The sequence below is a fragment of the Protopterus annectens genome, chromosome 3.part0 (genome assembly GCF_019279795.1).
Source record: "Protopterus annectens isolate FY-2018-M chromosome 3.part0, PAN1.0, whole genome shotgun sequence".
Classification (NCBI taxonomy): Eukaryota; Metazoa; Chordata; order Ceratodontiformes; family Protopteridae; genus Protopterus; species Protopterus annectens.
The window spans coordinates 50,235,749-50,251,240 of NC_056731.1; positions in this window are offsets into that span (position 1 = coordinate 50,235,749).

Below are 15,492 nucleotides of genomic sequence, written 5' to 3' on the forward strand. Positions count from 1 at the left end.
GATTAAGGTGGCATGTGAAAGCATAAGATTTGAGTTCCCACTCATCTACAATAATGCCCATTCGACCACCTGATGAGACTGCACATCATACTGAAAGCAACTACCGAAAAAAAAAAAAATGACATCCACGGCTCTTAAGGGGGGGGGGGGTACTCATATAAATGGTTGAAAGCACTGTAGTACATGAAGTACTGGCAAATACGGCAAACAAGTCAACTGCACAAACAAGTAGGACCAGTGGCCAGGTGTGATGAGAACATTGTAAAACCAAGATAGTACGATCTAGGCACAAACTGAGCACATTTCAGATTAATAATTACAAAGCTACATTATTGTGGTACCCTAAAAAGACTGTTGTGCATGTGAAGCTTACTATACAATATTTTTTTATAGTTTTTGCAAAATTAAATGCAGTGAAAAGAATGAAATGAAATTTACCAACCACTCAGTACAAGAAACCAGGATGGCCATTTTTGATGTTGGCACTAAACGGTTGAAAGTTTAACATATGAAGGCAGAAATAACTGAACTATGCATGAGGAATGACCTTCCAGTGCAAAGCCATAAGATTTATACTTAATGCAGAAGTTCACTGAAAAAACTGTCCCCCAGATTCTCTATGACCTGCATGGCATGCAGGATCAGTGCAGGAGCTCTAGCAGGCAATATGTTTGCCAAGCGATCCAGGAACAGCCTGCAGGGGCGTGCACGAGCACTCCTGCACTAGTCCTGCACGCTCCTGTATGCAAATCACCCCATTTGCAGGAGAAATCCATGCAAATGAGGTGAATTTGCGATCCCGGAAGCTTGCAACTGGCCATGCAGGACTAGCGCAATCTGCAGAAATGTACTCGGTTAGTAACCGAGTACATTTCTGCAAAATCCAAACGGAGCTGTGTCAGCTCCAAATAAAGGCTGCATATCAGTCAGGAAGCATGCCAATGGCCAAGTATAAGGGCATTGCAAACAACATAAAAACAAATCAACTTTAATTTTTTAGCCGATCTTGGCTGTTTAAGCGTAGGGCAGCGGCACGCAAACGGGATCGGGGGAAAAATAATAAAATAAACCTAAAATAAGCATTCTAACTAAAATCACTCTTCTGCCATGAAAGTCAATGGCAGGCAGTAGACAACATGGCTAGTGAGCAGTGTTTGCTAAGGGGGAGGCTCAGTGTGAGACATGTAACTATGCATTAGCAGGCAATCCTATGTAAATAAGGGTAATGATAGTGAATCCCAGTTTTCCCCAGCATGCTAGGCATTAGCTGATATCATAGGGGTGTGTGTCAGGCATACTGTTAGTGGATTGGAGCCCTGTAGTTCAGGTTTGCTCCTAGCTTAGCACAGCTAAGCAAGGAGGTGTGTCAGAATCTGCCTAGCACTCTTTACATTGCCTAAGCGGGTGTGCAAACCGCGCACCAGGTTTTAAAGGAAGAAAAACAAGTTAAACCAGGAAATAGCAGCACTGTGCACATTTGAGCCCTCTGTTTTTCACGGTGCGCCCCCAGGCTTAAACAGGAAGGCAATGGGATGGGAAAATAGCAGTAGGAAGGTAATCAAGGGGAACTAGCATAACTGGCAGGTGAAATGTATCAGAATCAGCCAATTACACAGGCAGCAGACCAGCCCAGCCCAGAACAGTACTATAAACTATGCAGACACCTTTCTCTCTGGTTTTTCCTATACTCTACACCACCGGTGTATACAAATGGGGAACTTTTAACAAATAGAACTACAAAATGAGAGGGGCTGCAGCAGGCAACATAGAACAACATGTGCAAGAGGCTGAGGGTGGTGAGGATGTGAATGCTGCTGAACAACCCACAGGGAGTAGACAGAGATGAGTGTACAGACTCAGGGTAACCTACCAGGGGCTACATGATCTGGAGATAGTGGAGCACTATGGGGTGGACATGGACCTCCTACAGCAATTTGTTGAGCTGTGCCAGCCACGCCTGGCACACAGAACTGACCGAGGGAAACCATCCAAGTGGATACCAAGGTATGTGTAGGCCTAGGAATACTAGCCACAGGTACCTCCCAAAGCATCCAGAGTATTCCACCAGTTCCTGGATGCCATGCCAGCACATGCCAATGAGCACGTATATTTCCTCAACACCCGTGAAGTGTTGGCCAGCAATATACGTCTCTTCCACCAAATAGCAGAATACCCTGAGGTAGTGGGTGCTATAGACTGCATGCTCATATGCATCAAAGCACCACCTGGTGATCAGGGTAGGGCCTACATCAACCGCAGGGGCCTCCCCTCCATCAACTGCCAGGTTGTGTGTAATGCCCAGGGCATTATAATGAATGTGTGTGCTGGCTGCCCTGGAAGCTATCACGATTCCCACATTTGACATCTAGCACAGCTGTACCAGAGATTTGCCAATGGGGACATCCCATACAATCACCTAGGGAGGAATGCTGGTTACACACTGGAGCCGTGGCTGATGACACCCATCAGATATGCACACACACACCTGAACAAGAACGTCATAATGAGGCATATGCACAGACCAGACTTATAATAGAGCATGTGTTTGGGATACTCAAGTCACATTTCCGGTGTCTGCACACATCTGGTGGAGCCTTGCAGTACTCACCAGCTACATGTACCCTAATTGTTATGGTATGTACCTTGCTACACAATATGATCCTGTAGAAACAGCTGCAGCAGGAACAGCACAGGACAGGGCCACACAGCCCTCCACCATTGCCAAGGCCTGCTCAGGCACAGAGTGACTCGGAGAAGGATTAACCTGAGCCTGCCCCAGTAGGCAGATGGAGGCATGCCCAGTATGCCGAGGCCGTAGCAAAGAGACAACGCATAGCACATACACTGACACAGTGGGGACCCAGGGAATGACACCTCTCTCTGACTCGCACATACAGTAAAAGGGATGCCAAACATAACACTACCTCTGCTCAACCATGTATAAGGAGTGTACTATGTGCAATCGACATAGGCAGCCCTCCAGCACCATCCTCAATCCTGGCACACCCACACGGTAATTAAATTAACCTACCAATTGCCAAATGGAGTAGAATGTGTCGTTACCTGTATCTATGGTATGGATGTGAGCATGCAAGGGAATTGGGTGGCTGAATGTTACGGCAGCAGATAGTAGACACCCATAGTGGCACAATGACATCTGTAACACATGCTGGAGTCACCATAGTAGCCAGTACTACACAGGGTGACAAAGCCCACTGCAGGAAATGTGCTGGCAACAAGTGTGTCCATATGACTCACACATGCCAATCAGGGAGGCTCACATACCCAACAACAGTCTCAGCCAGCAGGACAGGTATAGACAAACACAAACAAAGGCTGTGCTATGGCCTCTGCATGATGCCTATGGATAACCCCAGGCCTACACAGACAGACTACAGCAGGTCAGGCAGTGGGACATTAGTTCTGAAGGGTAGGAAGTCAGAAACTAATATGTAGGTACATCAATGCTAAGATCTTTAGTACACTGGTATGCCTCTAGTCAGCATGATAGGTAAGAATACAGAATGAAATGGAGTACCTGACATACCAGTACAGTAATAGTAAATGTATACAAGTGTCAAGTGTGCCCCCACATCCTACGTAGTAATGTAATACAGTCAGGTGTGCCCCCCCAGTCCTGTGTAGAAATGTTGAAATAGTCAGGTGTGCCTCCCCATCCTATGTAGACATGTAGTAACAGTTAGGTTTGCCCCCCAATCCTGTGTAGAAATGTAGAAATGTAGAAATAGTCAGGTGTGTCCCCCCCATCCTGTGTAGAAATGTAGTAACAGTCAGGTGTGCCCCCCAATCCTGTGTAGAAATGTAGAAATAGTCAGGTGTGCCCTCCATCCTATGTAGAAATGTAGTAACAGTCAGGTGTGCCCCCCCAATCCTGTGTAGAAATGCAGAAATAGTCAGTTGTGCCCCCCCATCCTATGTAGAAATGTAGTAACAGAGTCTTTCTATATAACCAACTCAGAGTTTTAACCTGCTCTTTTAGCTGTCAACAGTATGTATGAGTCTTCAACATCTGTATCATCGTAATCCTGCTGTATCAGTTTAATCTTGCTCTTATATCAATTTAATCCTGCTCTTAACTACACCACCAAAGAATTGTATCTTAAACTGCTTGCTTATCACTCTATATACATACTTCCAGCTAATGCATATTATTCTTTCCTTTTTAATTGATGTTAAGTACCTGATCTCTAAGTCTATGTTTTTAATGCTCTTTAGTCTTATAATGATACTCTACAAGTTGTTTTAGTCTTCTAAAGATACTCTACAAGTTGTTTACAATTGTCTTCTAGTATTACAGATATATTGTTCTGATGTTATGTTTATGTTTTTTCATCTATGTTGGAGCTTTTCTCCCCGGGCCACCACTGAAAATGGACATATATCCAGTTGGACTGGCCCAGTGTAAAATAAATAAAATAAATAAATAAAATAAATGATCGACGGATACCCTGCATAAACAGTAGGCTACCCATAGGTGTACAACACAAAGGTCAGCACTGCAGTACAAACTACCTGGAATCGAGCCAAACATTCAGTATAGACGGGCATACTGGGCATGCTCAAACACTTAGAGAAATTAAGGCAATGTCAGTCAACAACATACTGAAAGGTCATACTGGGCATGCTCATACACTTAAACACATGAAGGCCATGTCTGCAAACACCAGGGGACCAGACATATCTGGCAGTCATAGATGTTAGTGCAGACACTCCTCAGTATGCACCACACATGCTTTGCACACACAGTGGATAGGAATACGGACATATAACGAAGGACAGCACACTATAATAAGCCAAAGGCAGATGTAGATAGATGTGTGGAAGAGGGTGACTGTGACATGGAGCCATCCAGGCCTGTCCCACCCAGCACACAGCCAAAGGGCCACAACCACATGAGGTCAGATGTCACTCACTGTAGATACTAGCCACTGGTATCTGGCAGCATTACAGACTATGTGGTGCACATGCTAGCTGTGCAACATGACTGTACAAGGAAGTAGTCATCTAGCAGCTGTATACACGTACCTGTGAAATATGACCCTGTGGGTGCCCGCATGTGGTGTGTCAACCTCTAGATGAATGGGTTATGGCCCATGCACACACACTGCCCCCCATAGCCCTACTATGACAAACCTGTTGAGGTCATGCACTGTGAAATACACCTTTGGGAGAGCTGTAGCCAGTAATCACTGTGGTGTGTTCCATAACTGCTTACTGATGTAGTGTGATAAAATAGTTAGGTAGGAGTTCTAATCCCAGACTTGGCAAGTGTGTGTGTCTGTGTGTGTGTGTGTCTGTCTGACTCTGTCTGTGTAAAGAGCAATGCTTTTTAGGGTAGCCACACTCCCTACTTTGGTAAGGCTGCTGATGTCATCCACCTAGAAATACACCTCTGGGAAGATTGTAGCCTAGTAATCTCCGTAGCATGTCCTATAACTGCGTACTGCTGTAGTGTGATAAATTAGTTAGGTAGGAGTTCTAATCCCAGACTTGGCAAGTATGCGTGTGGCTGTCTGTGTAGAGAGCAATGCTTTTTAGGGTAGTCACACTCCCTACAATTCAAATACTCTACTTTGGCAAGGTTGCTGATGTCATCCACCTAGAAATACACCTCTGGGAAGGAAGTAGCCCAGTAATCTCTGTAGTGCATCTCATAGCTGCATACTGCTGTAGTGTGATAGAATAGATAGGAGTTTTAATACCACACTTGGCAATTTTGTGTGTGTGTGTGTGTGTGTGTGTGTGTGTGTGTGTGTGTGTGTGTGTGTGTGTGTGTGTGTGTGGAGAGCAATGCATTTTAGGCTAGTCACACTCATTACAATTCAAATGCCCTACTTTGGCAATCCTGCTGATGTCATTCACTGTGAAATACACCTTTGGGGAAGGGGCACTCCAGTAATCCCTGTGGTGCGTCCTATAACAGCATCATACTGTAGTGTGATATAGTAATCTGGTAGGGGTTCTATCCCCACATATGGCACTTGTGGATGTTTTGTGTGTTTTTCTATGTTTGTGTAGGGAGCAATGCATTTTAGGCTAGTCACACTCACTACAATTCAAATGCCCTACTTTGGCAATGCTGCTGATGTTATTCACTGTGAAATACACCTTTGGGGAAGGGGCACTCCAGTAATCCTCCCATGGTGTGTCCTATAACAGCATCATGTTGTAGTGTGATATAGAACTCTGGTAGGGGTTCTATCTCCACACATGGCACTTGTGGATGTTTTGTGTGTGTTTCTATGTTTGTGTAGGGAGCAATGCATTTTAGGCTAGTCACACTCACTACAATTCAAATGCCCTACTTTGGCAATCCTGCTGATGTCATTCACTGTGAAATACATCTTTGGGGAAGGAGATCTCCAGTAATCTCCGTGGCACATCCTATAACGGCATCATGCTGCAGTGTGATATAGAACTCTGATAGGGGTTCTATCCCTACACATGGCAGTTGTGGATGTTTTGTGTGTGTGTTTCTATGTTTGTGTAGGGAGCAATGCATTTTAGGCTAGTCACACTCACTACAAGTCAAATGCCCTACTTTGGCAATCCTGCTTATGTCATTCACTGTGAAATACACCTTTGTGGAAGGAGAACTCCAGTAATCTCCATGGTGCGTCCTATAATGGCATAGTGCTATATTGTAGTATACTAGTTAGGTAGGAGTTCTAATTCCAGACATGACAGGTGTGTGTGTCTGTGTTTGTCATTTGTATCCTGTGGTTGTATGTGTGTAACAACTGGACTCAATAATGAGTGGGTTTTGCAAATTTCTTATATGGTGGCCCTAGTATATATCACAATGTCCACCGTACAGGGATAACAGATATGAAATAGCCGAGAGGATGGGGTGCAAATCCATACCCATACATGTGACATCAAGGCCAGGCAAACAAAGTTAGCAACCCTAGTATTACCCAGAGAACACTCTCAACCCATGCCTCATACACACACACACACACACACACACACACACACACACACACACACACACACACACACACACACACACACACTTGCCTAGGCAACAGCCGCTATGTTGGTAGTACCGTGCATATTGCCCACTGATAGTAACTATGATGTGATTGCAGTGGGCTACAGAGGGCATGGCACCCTGTCCATCTGTCCAATAAGCACATACATGCTGACAGTGCACCTTCCCCATGTTCCCCACTGGACACCTGCAACACCTGTGGTGCCATCAAATGTGACCCACAAAGGACATACCATGCCTGAAAACATGCCCTGTATGGACAGATGCCACTGACACCAGGGAATGCTGGTAGCATATTATCAATGTAGGTACAGGGTAACCCTGCTGTCCATTACCAGTTCCCACCACAGGAGGCCAGGATTGGCACATCTAATGATAATCTGTGTACACAACATGGGCCAGACACCCCAGGTACAGTTCCACATGTCACTGTACATGCATGTGGGAGGTGTGCACATCCCAGGCACCATCCATGTCATGGACTAAGGAACACATACATGGCAAGCAATGCACAGCATTGGCCACACACAATAGTCACCCAGGTGACTGGATGGTGAATACAATACCCACCTGTGTGGGCAAATCCTGAAACTACACCCCTGATCCACAATGCAGACCAGTGTCATGTGGGCTGATGCCAAGGTATACCCATCACCTAGCCTTGTATAGCTGTCTGGCATAGTTGACCACTACACACCCGTGAAGCAATGCACCCATGCATGTCAATACTGGCACCCTGTGTGTGTGCGTTGTATGATTTGTATGATCAAATTCACACTCATTAATATACTTAAGCATGCTGTCCAATGTCAGACACTTCCACATACACTTTGCCCATATAACCTCTGTATGACCCCTGTGGTGCATGTGATACCTGCACAGTAATGTGTTGTGGAAATCTCACTAGTAATGAGTTGTATTCCTGGCCCTGCCATGTGTGTCAATGTGTGTGTGTCCCTGTGAGAGTGTGGGTGTGTTGATACTGGCACCTGTTCATGTGGATAGGCATGTGTATTACACCTACTGTATAGCTACCATATCCCTGTTGCAGATGCCACTCACCATCACACATATGTTTTGAGGGCTCCTGAACATGTAACCTATGTGGCACATCCGATAGCGGTTTAGAAATGTGATAGCATTGCATAGTCATTGGGGGTTTGATATCCTGTGCCGGTAGGTGTGTGACACAAACATGCTTAACTTTTACCCTCCCACCCATCCCTGACTTTACTTTGCCTCTGTCTGCCTCCCTCACTCCCTCTCTAGTGGATGTGGAGACCTACACCTGCTTTGCTTAGGTAGCAGCATGTGTATTTTAACTGATGCTCATGATCAGCTGATGGCCACTGCATGAATTACAGCCCTCATCTAGCTGATTGCATGTGGAACAGCTGTGGTAACATTCCCATAGCCAATTGCATGGAAACACACTCCAATATCATTCACTGTGTGCAGGAACTAGATCTGTTGTTTGGCAAACAGCATAACAGATGAAATGAGGATTTACCTCTAACAACATACACTGTGGAAACAGGCCAACACACAAGAGGGGGATGTGCCTGACTTGACTACAGACTGTAAGTGCTGCTACACTGCAATTGGAGTAATGTTGGTTTAACATCAGTAGGGTCATCTGCAGATTGGGCAGTGTGTGGTGCCTTTTGTTTCTTATGTTACCCACAGAGCACCTATCTGTGAACTGCAGAAGGTAGTGTGAGGATTGCTGTCTGTAGATGGTGATAGCCGTGAGAGTTACTGACTTCATATCCCTCATAGGACATATGTTGCAACAAACCCTGTTACAACAGTAAATGTATGAGGTTATCACAGCAACATGTCAATATTGGCCCTGTGTATGTGCCTCCAGCCACAACCCTGACAACCTTTGTACATATGTCATGCAGTAAGGGGTGCATATGTACTGTACACCATAATTAGTGACATCATATCTGATAACAAGCCAGTGAGATAGACTGCTACACATGTAATGTATAGTAGGGGTATATTTGATGACATAACCTGGACATTCTGTGGTTGTGTGTACAGTAGTGAGATCTGTGTACTTATGGTGATTGTCAGCAGTGTGTGTATTGTTAATATGTACCTTGGCCTGTGTACAGACTGTGGTAGCTGTCATTGTTCTTGATCCTGTTCTATCTGATGTTACATGCTGCTCCACTGTATGTTACCCTATCGGCTTACATGTTTGTAGGGCCATACACACACATGTCCCATATCATAGACAGGCAGCGGACCACACTGTGTAGTGGCACAGTATATGTAGGGTTAGTGTGTGGGTGGCACATATGAGGTTGATGTTGAACAGATAGTCCATATATTGTAATAATATGCTAGCATGTCATATGTAACTGTGGTTGTGTTTACATTGGTTGTGGTGATGCACTTACACACAGGTGTATGTTACTCTCTGCTGTGGCATGCCTGTAGAGCCTGCTATCTATGTGCAGGTACATGTGTATTCCCCCATAGGAAATGTAGGATAGTGTTGAGCTGGTCTGCCTGTAGCCTGCACAGTGCTTTGTTACATGCCTAGCAGCTTAGTGTACTTACCCAGTGAGATGTAATGTCAACTTACTTGCCAGATGTACTGCTGCTGGGCCACCATAACAGTCATTTATGTCAGACAGAGTAGTGGGATGCTGTACAGATGTATGTCAATATCTAGTGGGTGGTATGTGGCCATGGCACCTCCTTATCAGTGGTTATTATGTGGCAGGACTGACAGGGATGTGTGAATGCATAACCTATGGGGGCAAATATATACCAGGCGTTACGTGTTATACCCATCCACATTGTCAGAATTGGTCCACATGTCTTGCACTAAAAGGGTTATGTGTATACCTCTTGACTGTCCAGAGTGTGCCAGACTGTCCACATATACCCATCTACATGGCTGTTAACATCCACATTGTCAAGATTGGTCCACATGTCATGCACTACCAGGGTTATGTGTATACCTCTTGACTGTCCAGAGTGTGTCAGACTGTCCACATATATTGGCCATTATCTCTGCTGTAGTAAATAGGAGCATTACGTGCTAGCAGTGGTACTGTACTATGATGTCCTTAGGATGTCTGTCAGTAGCCAATGGCGCACATGTTAAAAGCAGATATTACCTCCCACAAACATCATGTCTGTGCAGACAATCCCTATTACAGTAGCAATACTCTACAAGTATACCTGATATACATACCTGACAACCCTTTGCACTACGAAGTTGGGACTACAGGGGCTGAGGTAGGGCTACATTCCATGTTCAGAACATATGGTGATGATATATGTACATATACTTATCCGGATATCTATATTGACATACAGATATACATATCGACATACATAGATGGATATGTATATGTACATAGATATACAAATAAACACCCAGATATATACATATACAGAGCAATATATGTCTACACATATACAGATAGGAATACATATGAACATATACATATGGATATCTACATATAGTTTGACAGTAGTAGGTATATCAGAATAGATATGTATGCACATATAGTTATTGATATCTACATATATACCAAATAACTAGGCATATCTGTACACATAGGATGTGCATACATATATAGCTATATATACATATATCTATATATACATATACGTATATCTATGTATACATATATTTATATATTCATATATGTATATGTGAGTGCTACAGAATCCTGAAAGCCCAAAGTCCTGAAGACCATCAGGGGTGAGCTGCCTTAAGGTATATGGATGTACATTACCATACAATCCACCTTGGTTAAATGCAGATTTACTGCCACCTGCCATACAGACTGTTCTGTTTGTCAGTGTGCTTGTGATGGTGTCAGTTGTGCCTTGTTATGTAGCAGGGGTCTACATCAGATGAATATACCAACTGCGAGATTGTGCTAAAGTGTAGGAAATGGAAATCTTCCATTTCCGTACTGTATTGCACTAAAGTACGATCTTGGAGTTGGTATGTTTAAGTAGCAGGGGGTGTGGGGGGTGCAGGGGTCTTGTCCCCTACCTACACCCTTTTGTTTTATTTATTTTGTTTTAAAAAATGTTTTAATGATGATTCATTGTTTTACTACTTCGATCAGTAGTGTTCAATGTTTACTGATTCAAAGTAGTAAAACTTCGATCATCTAATATAGACCCATGTAACAGTTACATCCCAGTGTGTCAACTGAGGTCTTTACCCCCTAGGTATTGTCTACAGAGTGTAGATAGAGGCTGCTGAACTATACACCTGCATTACTTACTGTTGACTGTTTGGTATCCTGTGGCCCAGTCTGTCTTTACTATTGTACTACTTGATGGCCTTGGCCTGGACAGCAACATTTGTTAACTTTTCCAGACTACTGTATTAGTATAACTGTTTCACAGTTGCATTACTCAGTTTATATGGATGTCCGTGTCTAAACAGCTATATGACAAACACATACATACAACTGTAATAGTACACAACTAAAGCTTTCTCATTTATGCACACCTGTGTGTGGTGTTATATCCTTGGATATCTCTGTGCGTATATGTTGCAGGCAATGAATGTCATTTGTATGGGTGGCTCATACATCCTCCAGTCGGTAAGGTGGTAACTGTAGGAATAGTGGCTGTTCCATATTGTGTGCACGTACTACATATGTAACTTACTGTATATATCTCTGCGTGTGTATTCATAGTTACATATATATCTATATATATATATGTATATATATATATATATATATATATATATATATATATATATATATATATATATATATATATATATATATATATATGTGTGTGTGTGTGTGTGTGTGTGTGTATCTGTAGCTGTATATATGTGTCTGTGTATATGTATCCTAGGGATGCTCATGTTATGTATGGTCCTGGTAATGGGGTCTGCAACATTTGGAAATGTATTGCAGGGGGGGCATGTTTGGCTGTGGGGGGTATACCTATTCATACAAGATGTATATTGTTTGGGGCCTCTCAACCCCCCCATTAACGTTGCATGTGACTTATATGTTTTTGTTATATAACCCATTAGTTACAGATGTATGTTCGTATATTCCTATATATATATATATCTGCCATATATATATAACCCGCCGTATATACTTAGACATATAGCTCTAGACATACATATCTATAGATGTAGGCATTTACATGTATAGATGTTCATATATATATATGAATGTATAGATATATATATATATATATATATATATATATATATATGTATATATATATATATATATATATATATATATATATATATATATATATATATATATAATCCAGCAAACAGCACAATTAACAAAGCCAGGGCCAGCCGATATCTAGTCCCAGTATGCCTTCAGCATATGTATCAAATGCTGAACAAAAGCATTAATGAAAAAATTCAGCGTAGTTCAAATGCTGAAAACAATTCCAATGACTCAGTTTAACAGCTTGCCAGCATTTCAGTAGATGTGCATAAAGAACATGCTCCAAGATGAATAGCTAAAAGTATAGACACATTTATTCAGCTTGCAGAAATAAAACAATAAAACTGTAGAGGGATAAGCGCTTTCGGGTTACTCCAAACAACCCTTCTTCAGATCCATATAACTTGTGTCTCTCAAGTATCTGATTTTTAAAATACTTTCAACCAATGAACAGCTAGCTTCAATTTGACGTGTCATAGATGTCTCTTCAATCTCCGCCCTTTCAGGGCGGGTTTCATAGGGAAAGCTGTATTGAGCCCAGGTTTTTGATGTGCTCTCAGTTTCCCTATCCAAAACATTTCTTCTTGTTCAAGTCTATTATTCACATCACCCCCTCTCTTTGAAATATATATGATATGTAAAGCTCTAAATACAAAACTATGTCCTTCATAATCTCTAATATGCTTGGCCAAGGGATTTTTATAGTCTTTAAATCTTATATCACTGATGTGTTTGGATAGTCTCTCTTTCATCTGTCGTATCGTTTATCCGACATAGAAATTGTCATATGCTAGGCAAGTGGCTAGGTATATGACATTCTTTGTAGTGCAATCTGCATAAAAATTACTAACATATCTCTTAGTAACTGGATGCTCGAAATAGCCATCCGTACATATATATCTGCACATGGTGTCATCATCATTACACATGAACCAGTTTTACCTGCAATATACACCTCTTACTTGGTATACCTGTGGAGGGAATGTTTGTTAACACTAACTGTTTCTACATATACTCCCAGATTCTGGGTTGATGTTGTGCACTTAGCTATCCAACTCTTTCTGCATAGACTCTGGCCTTGTGTTGACCACATGCTGGTGTGGCGGGACATATCTAGAATATTGCCCTCTTCCACCATTAGTGACCCGACACACACATATACATGCTTTCCTACACAGTTATGTTATGTAGCACAGTGTGGGTGGACAGTGACCAGTGATTCTTTATTATTCAGAGAAACTGCAACACTCACAATTCCCTACAATACTAGAGTGAACAGTACCAGTACAGGTTATAATGGTCTGTATTTCTCAGCACAGTGTTCATATCCAATGTACCCGTGGAAGCAATGTTTGTTAGCACTACCTGACTGTTGCCACACAAAGTTCCAGATTACACATTAGTATTATGCACATACATCTCACTTTGTTACTGTACACACTCTGGTCACAGCTTGACAGCATGGGAGTGTAGAAAGGACATACTTGAAATATTACTCTCCTAACAGTTTTGGGGGTTGCTACAGTGACAGGTGTGTTCTCATACATGTTTGACAATCAATTGTATTCCCTGTTTGCTGGCTAAACATCTGAGATCATCCCACAGACTTACCAGGGGGACAGCAGCAGATATGGGCCCATATACTGGACATTCTGGCCTCATCTGTACAGTTGTGGGGTATGATTCTGTATGCAGCATAATTCCACTCCCAGGATTCAGACCATGGCTGTGTCTGCTACAACTTAAACACTGTTCATCACAGTTGTGTTTGCTATATAGATATTGCTGTATATCTCTTATCTGCTTTCTGTCTTATTAATCCTCTGTGCTTTTGCATTCTGACCTTGTATTACAACACTGTTATACAGATGTCCCAGACAGTTATATGTTGTAGGACAGTGTGTGCGACAGTGATGTGTTAATTATTCAGAGCAACTGCATCAGTCGCAATGCCATACAATACCATTGTGAACAGTACGAGTACTGGGTATCATTCTTGTATTTCTGGGCACATTTTGGTATCTGACAGACCTGTGGGAGGAATGTTTATTAGCACTACCTGAATGTTCCCACATACACTACCAGATTCCACATTACTATTATGCACATAAATCTCACTCTGTTACTATACACACTCTGACGACAGCTTGACAAGTTGGGGTGTAAATGGGACATATGTGGCTTCTTAGCCAAATAAGGTATTAGGGAGTTGCTAGTGTGCCAGCTTTGTTCTCATAGATGTGTGTCAATCAGTTGCATTTCCAGTTTGCTGCCCATACGTCTCGGATCATCCCACTGATTTCAAAGGGGGACAGGTTGACAGGCAACAGATATGGGCCACTTTACTGGACATTCTAGACATATCTGTACGGTTGTGGGATATGATTCTGTATGCAGACTATTACCACTGGCAGGATTTGAACCGTGTGTGTGTGTGTGCTAAAAAAACAACAGTTCACATCTCAGTTGCATGTACTATTTGGTTTCTGTTGTCTGCATTTTCCCTGTTTACTGTTTATGTGTCTCTCAGTTGTACTAAATGGCCTCTGGGGATTATACCTGTCAAATACAGGCATTCCTACACATTCAATTTATGGTGCACGGTGTGGGTAACAGTGCTTAATACAACAATACTATTACATGATTGCAAATCTACATTACCATATGATACCAGAATATAAACATGCAGTCCAGCAGTTAGACCTGTTTTGTCAGGCTATTACACTTTTATTGACATACAAACAATATCAGACTCTTCCTGCAATATTCTCTAGTATATACAGTACTTGTCTTGAACAATACAGGTTTTATACAGGCAATTAATTTACTACTACTTTTAGTTTTATTTCCTATGACAGTAAATGCATGAGTATTACTGACTTGCCTCGCATGGCAACCTCACCAGACAACTGATGTGGGCCTCCTGGTTCGCGGCCCACCCCATTGCAGCTGTGGGGGACATAAGAGGAATATTTAGCCATACCTATCCACGATATACCTGAGCTGGCAATTATTACACACATACTGGGGTGATACTTACACACGACTGGAACATCCCCTGCTGCTCTAGCCTCTTGGAGCCACTCCTCCAAGAGGTCCCTCTTACGCTCTTTCAGGTCGGCATAGTGGTGCCTGACCTACTCACCAGTTTGGGGTATGCCAGTGGCACTGGTGAGGTCACAGGTGAGACAGTCCCAGGCCTCTGCCTTATATTGGGAACCCTGATACTGGCTCTGCAGCAGTCTCTGATCATGGTCTTTGACAAGGAGTCCT